The sequence below is a fragment of the Schistocerca gregaria genome, chromosome 4 (genome assembly GCF_023897955.1).
Source record: "Schistocerca gregaria isolate iqSchGreg1 chromosome 4, iqSchGreg1.2, whole genome shotgun sequence".
Lineage (NCBI taxonomy): Eukaryota > Metazoa > Arthropoda > Insecta > Orthoptera > Acrididae > Schistocerca > Schistocerca gregaria.
The window spans coordinates 93,454,954-93,467,308 of record NC_064923.1 but is presented as its reverse complement, the minus strand read 5'-3'; the positions used below and the strand labels follow the sequence as shown (position 1 = coordinate 93,467,308).

Sequence of the window (12,355 nt, the reverse complement as noted above, 5' to 3'; positions counted from 1 at the left end):
ACGTGGCCGAAATAACGCACAACTTTTCATGTTTGACGTGACGAAATAGCTCCTTTGTGACGTCACAAAACTCGTAGAGCGCCACGTCAACGTTAGCGAAGTCGCCCCGCGCGCCGACGGACGACGGTGCTGCCACATTACGGGGGGACAGTAGACGGCCTACGGTGCTGCGACGATACCGTAGAGCTGTGTGCGGCCTACGGTGCTGCGACGGTACGGAGGAGCGGTGGGCGGCCTACGGCGCTACGACGGTACGGAAGAGCGGTGGGAGGCCTACGCTGCTGCGACGGCAGGGGCATGGCGCAGCGCATGCCCGGCCGCGGTGGCGCCAGCAGGAGCGCCAGAGGGAGCGCCAGCGCGAGCGCCAGTCGTGGTCCAGCCGCGGCGCCGGCCACTAGCACAGCCTCGCCCACGGCCACTGGCGCAGTCCCGGCTGGTGCTTCGCGTCCTCTGCTCCTCCTCCGCGCCACCAGCTGTCCAGCAGCTGCCGCGCGCCGCCAGCGCTGCGCGACACGCCAGCAACACGGTAAATACAGCCTACGTCTGTCTCGCGTGACTGTTGCTACCTGAGGACGAAGAGTGATCTATTGTTCGAAACACTTCAGACAACGCTTTCTCCGACAAAAGCACTCAAAATGTATAGGGGATCTGCTTACAACTGAAGCAGCTCGAAATACGCTGTGTTGTTTGTAAGTAGTTATTTTTTCTGTACCGATTCACAGCCACCGTAAATTCTTTAAGGGAACTCCTTTTCCTTCTAAGTTAACTTATTTCACCGCCTGCAACATTATGAAGGTACATCACAATAGAAATTGTTATGCTTACAGCAAGTGAATATTCACACTGCTGTGAGCAAAAGGAACAGACCCCTTACAAGAAATTCGCAAAGGCTTAAGAGCTAGTGGCAGGACTGCCAGAGTAATGAAGTGAGTATCTAAGTAATTATTTAAATGGAAAACTAATATAACACGTTTTTAAAACGTACCAAACAGTATAAAATTTCTCATAGTCCTGTACAGATTCCTAACTCCATTCAGATAATTCTGAAAAAAAATATTGTAATTTTTTAGTAGCTATGGTAATGCTTGCAGAATTTATAACGAGAAGAGTGGGGCGCATGCAATATGTAATTGATGCTTGGATAGTTCACTTCTTTACTATTATCTATAGCATGCGCTCCATGTTTTTAATTCTGCAAACTTTCTCATAGCTATTAAAAATTCACACGTACATATTTTCGGGAATATCAGTATGGAGTTAGGAATAATTATTTTACATTTTCTAGTCGGCTTTAAAAACGCGTTATTTGAAAAGTACGTCATTTAATAATTATTTCCCGCATTGTAGAGGTGTGTAAATTTTTTCAAAGATTTCGATGAGATTGCAACACTGATGTGGTAAATTTCAGAATTTTTTCTTCACTTGTTCTAACAAACACAGTGCTGCTTCCCACGATTCTCCCGAAAAGTCCCCGAAGGTAAAAATTACAGGAGATCGAGCTCACAGCTCTTACCACGAAATATTTGAAGTTAGAACAGCAAAAGGTGGAAACAGCATTGGTACACAGAACACCTTCCCCCACACACCAGACACTTAAGAAACTTAATATTGCAATGTCAAGGCGTTTGGAAGTCTAGATCGTCGGGAAGTTATTTTAAAATCAATTGCAAACTCCGTACCGAACAAACAAGGGACCAAACACAATTCTATTAAAATGGAAACAGTGCAACTCTTTTTACGGGTTGTCAGACCATACCAGCGTACATAAGACATAACAGTATGTTACCTTAAGTATTGTCGCTTGAAGCCCAAGGGATAGAAATTCAGCTGCCAAATAATGAAATGAAATATTTTTTTCGTAATGAAAGAACAGTAATCATAGAAAACTGACTTCCTTTAAACCATTTATTTGTGGGACCTCGAACCAAAATGTCTACTTTCGCTACCGCAGATATGTAAACAACTAAAGCTTCTCCCAGTTGACAATACTACTATTCGGCAGCAAACGAAAGGGTGAGTGGGTGAGAGAGAGAGGCGGCATCATCGCTTGGAACTGTTGGTGCTTCGGTCGATGGAGATGATCTTGCATTTTTTCATACGCCACATTATCTTCAATAAATTCTAATATTTTGTTCCACTGCAGCCTAATATAGGGCACTATCGGTTTATTGGTCTCTGTTCCTTTTATATTAGTAAATCTAATTTGTTTATTTCAGGTTGATGCCTGACCCATAAACACATCGTTAAAGGAAAATTAGACCAACATATCCCAATATTATGCAGCCAATATTTTGGCAAAATAAACCGTTACTCAATATGTAAAACGTGTAGAGTGAAATAATTTATAAGAAAGAAAAATTTGAAGATGATCATTTATAACTGCGTTAACTGACATCGGGTTTGCGAATTCGTCGCCCTGGGCAAAATGTCGAAGTGACAATGTGGACGACAAAGCGGCCTATGGGAGGGGAAGGCCGAGGAAAGTGGCCTTGTGTGGGTGGGCAGATGACGGGGGGAGGGAGGAGGGGGGAAGGAGAGCGGCGCCAGCTCTCTTCTCTCGTATCTGCTACGGCCGCCACCTTCCCGTCCGTTCAACACACAGATTCACTTACATCCAATGTCCCCAATCATTTATTCTACACTTTCCATCTTCATGGAAATTTTGTTCCTTTAGTGCTATTACAAGTTATTCCCTGACGTTTTAACGCATCTTCTATCATTGTTATTTCATGTAGGTAATGTTTCCACATATTCCTATCGTAGATTCTGGGACACCCTTCTCATTTTTTATCCGCCTACTTCCAGCATCTTTCTGCGTCAACAACTTACACACTCTTCGATTCTGTTCTTTTGCGGTTTCTCCCATGGTCCTAAAACTTTGAAAGCTGCAGCACCTGTCAGTAATTTCACTTTGTCGACAAGACAGTTAAGTCGGGTAAAAGCACTTGGTACGTTCTTCTGGCAAATAACTCTCTGCGGTGGATTCTGCTCTCAACAATACGAATGGTCGACCATCACGTTCCTAAGGATGCGTGCCAACAAATGTTCCTCCGTTTGCTTCATTAGTAAGCGCCACACACTTAGGAGATGCCTAAATTGCACTACATTTATCGTATCCTAAACAGTAAGATAAAAATTATTTAAATAATGCCATCGTCAATTGCAATATGTTGTTTTTCATATGACTCGAAGAATGGAAATTTTTACAAAAATATACACGCTACACTTAATTTACCAAACAACTGGAAGTGGTAAAAATTAGCAGTCTCGTTTCCTAATTTGGTAGCAATGTGTGCATAAATGGTACCATCTTTACAAACTACATATCCGATCTTGTAGCTATGTACCGGTCTGAGTTTAACAACATTATCTGTATTTCTTTTCTTACGTCCTCATTTCTAGGCATTTGCAATACAACATTTTCACACTTTTCTCCATCTCTGCACGCTTTGTATGAATCTAAAATTTACGTTTCACACGTCTAATCATTTCTTCCATTCGGCCTACCTAGTACAACTCGCAGTACCATCCCTGTTTTGCGAAGGGCTTTTTTTTCTGGAGGTTTCCCCGCAGTCTCTCTCTCTCTCTCTCTCTCTCTCTCTCTCTCTCTTTTCTAGTAGTCAGAGCACAGGCTTTTCAACTAGGACTTCACGTTTTGCTTTTAGGTTTCTTCAGTTCTCTCGGATTTGAGTATGTTTCTTGGGTAGACCGCTTCATCTCACTTTTTGCTTGCAGCAGCGTCCACTACATTCACAACATGGCGCAATGCGTTACTTTCAGCAATGTCGAAGTCGAGTTTTCTTATGTTCGACGTGCTTAAACCGAGCTTTGTATTTTCAAATGTAAGAATATGCTCTTCCAATACGCTCATCTTCGTTTGGCTAAACTTCACTGGGGACATATATTTTTATACCACCAATTGCAGTTTTGTTTTTATTTTCAGCATGTGTCTTAATTGTTAGCTTAGGCACATTGTATAGTCTGTGTATGCTATTCCATTTAATCCATGATACCCATTTTGATGCAGTTCATATGGTCTCCCCTTTCCATAACAGCTTTCTGTTGCCATGCTGTAATACAAATTATGTAATAAGTAACTTACTACAAAGAACGCATCAAAAATTCACATCACTTTCAGACATTTCGTTGGACTAATAATGATAAACGTATTTTTAATGTTCACTATCCCAGAAATTTTCTTAAATTGAAGCGGTAGAATATAGGAAACTTACAGCGGTTCACTAAAATAGAAGTTTCAACTTACCTTATAACAGCATTTCTCTTCGCCACGTCCACGAAAATTAGGATGAAAATTACAGCAAAATCAACATTGTCTTCAGATGACGTGTTCCTGAACACGTGGAGCTCATAGCTGACGAAAATGGCTCCCAGAATCACGTAGGTACGCTGGCTTCACTAAATGTCGGATATAAAAGAGCTACGAATTTTATTGCAGCTGCGCAGATTAGGTGCCGTGACAATATAGGCAACTGCGCTCTACTTTACGTAATGTAAATGGAAGAGGCGTGCTATTACCGATCAAATCTAATCTTCAGTGTGCTTTGTCGCTGCGTGGAATGACTACTCAAAGTTTGTCACTCTTTTATAGCAAAATTGCGGGCAGTACTTCAAATACGATTCCAGTATATCATATAGCACAAATGTAATGTCGACGCAATGTCGATTCGTTATTTTGAATGCATAATTAGGGACGCAGATCACGGTTACGAGCCAAAACCTACATGCATGTTATGCAAATGAAGGTTTTCGCGGTGTGACTTTCGTCGAAAGAGTTGGCTGGAGAGCACATACGTTCCGAATCGTCACGCACTCGTTGCGTATTGCAGCTGCGAGAAACTCGAGAATATTTTACTGCTTGTTTTCTGTAAGGACACGTTTGCGCCTGTCATTCACACGATGATCGGTTTCAGTTACAGGGCCATCCCCAACGCCTTTAATCATGGCGAAGCGACTCGTTACAGCAGGACATGCTTTTACATGACCAATAACATAGAACGTTCGTCAAAGATTGAAATTGCTCAGCATCTGAATGAGGTGCGCAAACACGACTAGTAAATACCATGTTCCAACATGTTCTCTCTCTGTTAATAAATGCAAAGAACGCCGCCGACAGCTGCAGCACGGACGCTTATCGCAGCTTGTGTACGGCAGTGCGACACATATGCTCTTACCTCGCGACTAGTGCGCTTCAAAAACTTTCGAATATTTCACCTTGGCTGGTACAATTCAGACAATTGACGTTGCTGAAAACACGACTAATGCAGTATTCGAACATAAGTTTCGTTCCTCCTACTTATCTGCGTTAACTTGCGCTTTCCTGCAGTCAGAGCAATCTAGCATTTATAACACCAACTAGAAATTCTAAGTCATCCTGTATTCTCCTGCAGCCAATCAACGACGGTCAGGTCGCAGAGAACATGGACGGCCTCACCAAACATTCCTGTGGCACTCCGTAAGGTAAAATTGTCTCTGATAAACGCTCGCCATTGCGGGCAATGTATGGGAAATGGATTGGTTGGTCCACTCTCTCCCTTCATTTTTTCCATCTTTTATTTTAAATGTCCCCATTGATATTTTTATGTGGAAACATTGTCTCACTGTTTCAGCACCTTTGCAACCGAGCAATTAGATTCTCACTGTCTGTCTATTCATAATACAATATTCAGTGCAGTAAAACAGCCTGGCCATCCTACTCCACGCACGAGGCAAGTTGGCCTAGCAGTGGAGGCAAGTTGGTCCATATTATCAAATCGTTTACTTGTGACACTATTTATTACCTGAAAGTATATCGACTTTAATATCCACAGTATATTTTAATATAAATTATTAAATATATATGAAAAAAGTTACAAATTAGGTTATCATTTTATCTCAAGTATGCAAATAAATTTAGCGGTCATTCCTCTGAATGCCCGATTGGATTTTCTCAGTACAAACATTTACTAAAGTTGTTTCACTTTATTTTTAACACAACAGATGTGCCCACCGCCAACTTGTGCATTGAATCCGTTCATCACCTGGACTGCTGTGAGAAATCTAAGACACTGGGTATCCTCAAATTCAACTTCACGTTGAAGAATCGACTTCCTGTCTGTGCTTTGAGGGGTTTTATAACGTGAATTAGCTTGACGCTGCTACCTTTTCTTTTTTCTTCGCTCACCAATATTTCTTTTCCGTCGTTATACTGCTCGGAATCCCATAGTTGCTTCAGAATCATTGCCTGGTTCAGCCATCTTTTTAAAGTTTCGAATCATCCTAAAAACGAACAGCAGAACAACGGCAAGTAAAAACGCACATACATTCAGGGGTTTAGCTTCCCATTAGGAACGGGGTCATTAGAGGGCTACGTGCGAAGATATAAGTGGATTTGATACTTAAAAATACATGTACTTCAATGTCCCACTAGTAATAATTTCAAATTTAGATTACAATCATTTAACTTGAATAACTGAATACAAGTTATGGGTTTTGGAAGAAAAAAGAGAAAGCAACAAGCATCACATGGACGTTACGTCTTTAAAAACAATCCAGAACACAACTTCCTCATGTAAAGTTACCTTGTACTTATTACTTAGTACGCTTGCCATATTGGAATTGTTTTAGCTCGTTTACGAAAACTTTCATGTATCACCATATACGCTATCAAAGAAATCCTTAATTTAACGACTTCAGTCCTCCTGATTACCCGTTTAGTAAGAGCATTGTCTTGGAACACAAGACTAAAGTCATAAGCAAGCAAAAATTACTTTAATTTTGAAAAGAACCATAAAATACGTGCCCTTTCTCGGACGACGATGTAAATGCACCGGTGCATTTGTAGAAAGACGACGAAATTGTTCGCGGCAACCTTCATCTACATGATTACTCTGCACTTCACATTTAAGTGCTTGGCAGAGGGTTCATTGAACCACAAACATTCCACTCCAGATCAGCGCGAGGGAAAAACGAACACCTAAACCTTTCTGTTCGAGCTCTGATTTCTCTTATTTTATTTTGATGATCATTCCTACCTCTGTAGGTTGAGCTCAACAAAATATTTTCGCATTCGGAAGAGAAAGTTGGTGACTGAAATTTCGTAAAAAGGTCTCGCCGCGACGAAAAACGTCTTTGCTGTAATGACTTCCATCCCAACTCGTGTATCATATTCGCCACACTTTCTCGCCTATAACGTGATAATACAAAACGAGCTGGCCTTTTTTCACCCTTTCGATGTCCTCCGTCAATCCCACCTGGTAAGGATCCCACACCGCGCAGCAATATTCTAACAGAGGACGAACGAGTGTAGTGTAAGCTGTATCTTTAGTGGACTTGTTGCATCTTCTGAGTGTCCTGCCAATGAAACGCAACCTTTGGCTCGCTTTCCCCACAATATTATCTATGTGGTCTTTCCAACTGAAGTTGTTCGTAATTTTAATACCCAGGTACTTAGTTGAATTGACAGCCTTGAGAATTGTATTATTTATCGAGTAATCGAATTCCAACGGATTTCTTTTGGAACTCAGGTGGATCACCTCACACTTTTCGTTATTTATCGTCAACTGCCACCTGCCACACCATACAGCAATCTTTTCTAAATCGCTTTTCAACTGATACTGGTCTTCGGATGACCTTACTAGATGGTAAATTCAGCATCATCTGCGAACAACCTAAGAGAACTGCTCAGATTGTCACCCAGGTCATTTATATAGATCAGGAACAGCAGAGGTCCCAGGACGCTTCCCTGGGGAACACCTGTTATCACTTCAATTTTACTCGATGATTTGCCGTCTATTACTACGAACTGACAGGAAATCACGAATCCAGTCGCACAACTGAGACGATACCCCATCGGCCCGCAGCTTGATTAGAAGTCGCTTGTGAGGAACAGTGTCAAAAGCTTTCAGGAAATCTACAAATACGGAATCAACCTGAGATCCCCTGTCGATAGCGGCTATAACTTAGTGCGAGTAAAGAGCTAGCTGCGTTGCACAAGAACGATGTCTTCTGAAACCATGCTGATTACGTATCAATAGATCTTTCCCTTCGAGGTGATTCATAATGTTTGAATACAATATATGCTCTAAAACTCTACTGCAAACCGACGTCAATGATATAGGTCTGTAGTTCGATGGATTTACTCCTACTACCCTTCTTAAACATTGGTGCGACCTGCGCAATTTTCCAATCTGTAGGTACAGATCTATAGGTGAGCGAGCGGTTGTATATGATTGCTAAGTAGGAAGCTATTGTATCAGCGTAATCTGAAAGGAACCTAATCGGTATACAATCTGGACCTGAAGACTTGCCCATATCAAGATATTTGAGTTGATTTGCAACCCCTAAGGTATCTACTTCTCAGAAATTCATGCTAGCAGCTGTTCGTGTTTCAAATTCTGGAATATTCCATTCGTCTTCCCTGGTGAAGGAATTTCGGAAAACTACATTCAATAGCTCCGCTTTAGCGGCACAGTCGTCGTTAACAATACCATCGGCACTGCGCAGCGATGGTATTGACTGCGTCTTGCCGCTTGTGTACTTTACATACGACCAGAATTTCTTCGGATTTGCGTGTTGCATGTTGCGAGTTGCGTGTTTTAACGGTGGTTTAACGAAATAAAACCAACTGGCCATCGTGATCCTATGGCCAGTGTGCCTCGATCCGCTCTACTGCATCTCGTATCGTCTTAATTTGGATTTCGCATAGGATGTAACGGCTTTGGCAGCGTGCAGTGTTCGTGGAGTTAACGATAATTATTGTACATTGAAGGGAACTAAGACCTTGTGTCGCCGCACTGACGAGTGACCACACGTTTGGAAGTGTGCCAGGGTAGGGCAGGGCAGTCACCCCCCGCAGCAAACTCGTATTGGCAGCCGCCACCAGTCGCTCCTGATGATTGATCTGCAGAAGAATAAAGTGAGCGTGTGGCGCTCGCCGGCAGCACTGCGGTGTCGCCATCCACTGTGCGCCCAAGGCAGCCAAAAGTCGTATTGTTCCAACCAATAAGGGCTGGCTACCTACCTACCTATCTATCTACTTGCCAACTTGCTTGCTTCTAGTGTTGTCGGAACTGTAGTCCGATTAAAATTACTTGGTAGTTGACGCCTGTCACCTGTCGCTACAGTGTTGCCGCATCGGGTGCCCGCTACCGCTCGGTTACTGGCGAGTCACAAACACGGAGGGTCAATTCACAAATGCTGTTAATGTGTAATGGGGAGCAAGGTTGGAAGCGGCAGCCGCGAGGTACGACTGGAAAGCGAGACACTCTATCGACAACTGATTTTTAAGTGACAGATGACTGAACTGTGGCAGACGACGCGCTTCGTAGCCCTGAATTCAGATTCATCTCCTAACCTGGCCTCAATCTCGTGATGTGAAATGCATCTAAGAGAACGGCGGTCGACATTCTGCGGCAGAAATACGACGGTGCGTCAAATGAAAACCTTAAATATTTTTTTAAATATTATTTATTATCCAGAAGTGGTACAAAGCTGTGTAACTTTTCAACTTAATCTCCACCACGGTCAATTCAAGTCCTCCAGCACCTACAAAGTGCATAAATTGCTTTAAAAAAATTCTTTTGATAGTCCGTGTCCCCAGTAAAGATTCTTGCAAGGAAGCCATCACCTTCTAGTTCAAAGCGCCGAAGAAGTTCTTCACAAGCATCAACACGTCGTTCTCCCATTTCAGGAGTCAGCTGCCGTGGCTGCCATCTTGCAGACACTTCTTGAAACAGGAGCACATCCTGCACAATGTGCTGTGCTGACCCATGACTAATCTGTAAACATGTTGCAATGTCATTCAGTGTCACTCCGCGGTTTTCCTTCACTATGGCTTGAACTGCTGCAATGTTCTGTGGAGTCACAACTCGTTGTGCCTGACCTGCACGAAGAGCAACATCCACTGAAGTCACACAATTTGCGAACTTCCTACTCCATTCGTAGACTTTCTGCTGTGACAAGCATGCATTACCGTACTGAACCTTCATTCGTAGATGAATTTCAATGGGTTTCACAACTTGACTGCGCAAAAACCGAATAACAGAACACTGTTCTTCCCTGGTGTTAAGTCGCAACTGGGGCGGCCATCTTTATACTGATACTGCGACGGTATGTGTGCATCTGCCTTATGTTGCCACGTACATGCAATTCTGCACGCTGTTTGTAACACGCTTACCAATTGCAGGATAACGGCGCAATATTTCGATTTTTTATTACAAATGCAAGGTTTTCATTTGACTCACCCTCGTAAAATCGCGATGCTTTGTTCACAGCGATTAAAGCTAATCTCCACGGGCAAACTCAGGATATAAGAACACCAGTTGCAGCACTAAAGGGAAACTCTTAATTACTCTGTCACAAGTTACCAGAAACTAGTTGACTCGTGCAAATAATTCGCATTCTACCCTGATCAGTTACCGAAAGGTAATATAGTACTGAAGAAATAAGTAAATACAAGTGTTTATTATTGAAATACATTATTCTTAGAATATTGTTCTGACTGCAAGAAGTAATCATACGTACAATACAGTTAATTGTAAAAACATATAAAAATCAGTTATTGTCTTCCTAAGATTAATAATATTTTTTAATAAATGAAAAGCACCAGTTTTCTCTTGTTCTATCCGAAATACAAACAGAATATAATACCGAATTTGCACAGATTAAACAATCTGTGACAGAAACGAGTAAGAAGAAACTGATCAAAGTTAAAATTAATGTGGCAAAAGTGAGTGATATAGTAAATGATGGGCCGGCCCCGGTGGCCGTGCGGTTCTAGGCGCTCAGTCCGGAACCGCGCGACCGCTACGGTTGCAGGTTCGAATCCTGCCACGGGCATGGATGTGTGTGATGTCCTTAGGTTGGTTAAGTTTAAGTAGTTCTAAGTTCTAGGTGACTGATGACTACAGATATTAAGTCCCATGGTGCTCAGAGCCATTTGAACCCTTTAGTAAATGATGATTGCTGAAAATAATTTTGTAATTAAAACTGCTTATTACAAATTTGTGGGTTTTCAAAAACCTAAAGTGAATAATTTAATTTAAATTAATAAAGTAGTACAAATGGGCATTAAAACAATTTGCCGTCAACTTCAAAAGTAAATTTACTCAAAACTTTAGCTTATACAGTTCTGCATCTTAAATGATCATAGTGCAGCCTGTTGAAAAATGTAAAAAGATGAGTCATTGTCTTATTATGTCAGTTTGTGTCCCAGTGCAGTAAAAGTTAGAAACGATCACTGTTGAAAGTTATATATTGATATTTGCTAAATTCTTGGCCCCTACGTGTGTTAAAGAATATATTGCCAGTTTAATAGGATCCGTATTCTGTCTTTTGTGCTCACTGATAGAAAATTATTAACAGAAAGAGCTTTACCTATAGAAATGGTAACTTCTTTTCTTCAGAGAACCGCGAGAAATTGTTCGCTAGTGAACTCTAATTTTGATGTCAGGTAGAAAAACATTTGCCCAATTTTATAATTCTAAAGTAAACTTTAATAGTTATGTTATTGAAACTATTTGGTTTGACTAATCCCTGAATGCAAAAGTGTGTGTCTTTATATGTTGCACCTATGCGCCAACAGGTTTGTTCTGATATAACTGTCAGCACTCTCCTTAACGTTAACATATGCTTGTGACTGGGTTCATTGCTCTCTCATGGGAAAGTATAGTCTGTGTGTAACCATTGAAGTTGCTTAAATCTATTTTTTTAAACAGGAATGTTACACATTCTTATGCCTAATTAGGCTGGCGACCGTTATATTTTTATTATTTGGACAGTTTGAATAGGTAAACTTTTATCTGTTACTTGTTGAACAATTACGAAATTCTGACATTCACGTCCGATAAGCCACTTACTTTAGGTACATCACGGTCCTTTATACCATAATTGATTTAACAACATAGTTTCATTATACGTACTGTCTCCAGCCTTTGAAGTTATGGTACAACAGCAGCAGTATTAACGTTATACGTGGATTATGCCGTGACAGGACTATTAGTTCTGTGGTGACATGGTACGTGGTAAACCAAATTGGTAAGCGATAGCAAGAACGCTATGGAAGCAGTTCAGTGTTATGTGTTTTAAAGTTTTTAAACTTCTTCCTTTTAAAAAAACTACTTTGAAACGAATGTTACCAGTTGTAAAGTTATCATCGTTTACATTTTGGCTATGTATGGGTAGCACAAGCATAAATATCACTGAATGTGCAAACCCATGGAAAAGCAACGTATAACTGTCCATGCGAGAAATAGGTTCTGTTATAGTCCTGCTGTTTGACGCATCTGGCCACGTGCTTTATGAGTGATCATAGTGAACGCTACTCTCATTGTGAATCGCTGTCTTACAATCTGGAAAT

The 12,355-nt window shown here is 41.4% G+C and overlaps 1 protein-coding gene across 8 annotated transcripts in view; it reads left to right on the top strand.

The window, feature by feature from the left end:
• Window positions 1-306: 306 nt before the first annotated feature.
• LOC126365747 (adipokinetic hormone/corazonin-related peptide receptor variant I-like) overlaps window positions 307-12,355 on the top strand; it is a 1,043,803-nt gene continuing 1,031,754 nt past the window's right edge. For 3 of the 8 annotated variants that reach the window (XM_050008214.1, XM_050008209.1, XM_050008219.1), the window contains exon 1: window positions 361-526. The gene's annotated coding sequence lies outside the window, so the exon portion shown is untranslated. Of the gene's footprint in view, window positions 690-12,355 lie in introns of all 8 variants that reach the window. The other 5 variants (XM_050008221.1, XM_050008222.1, XM_050008213.1 and 2 more) reach the window with 4 other exon arrangements.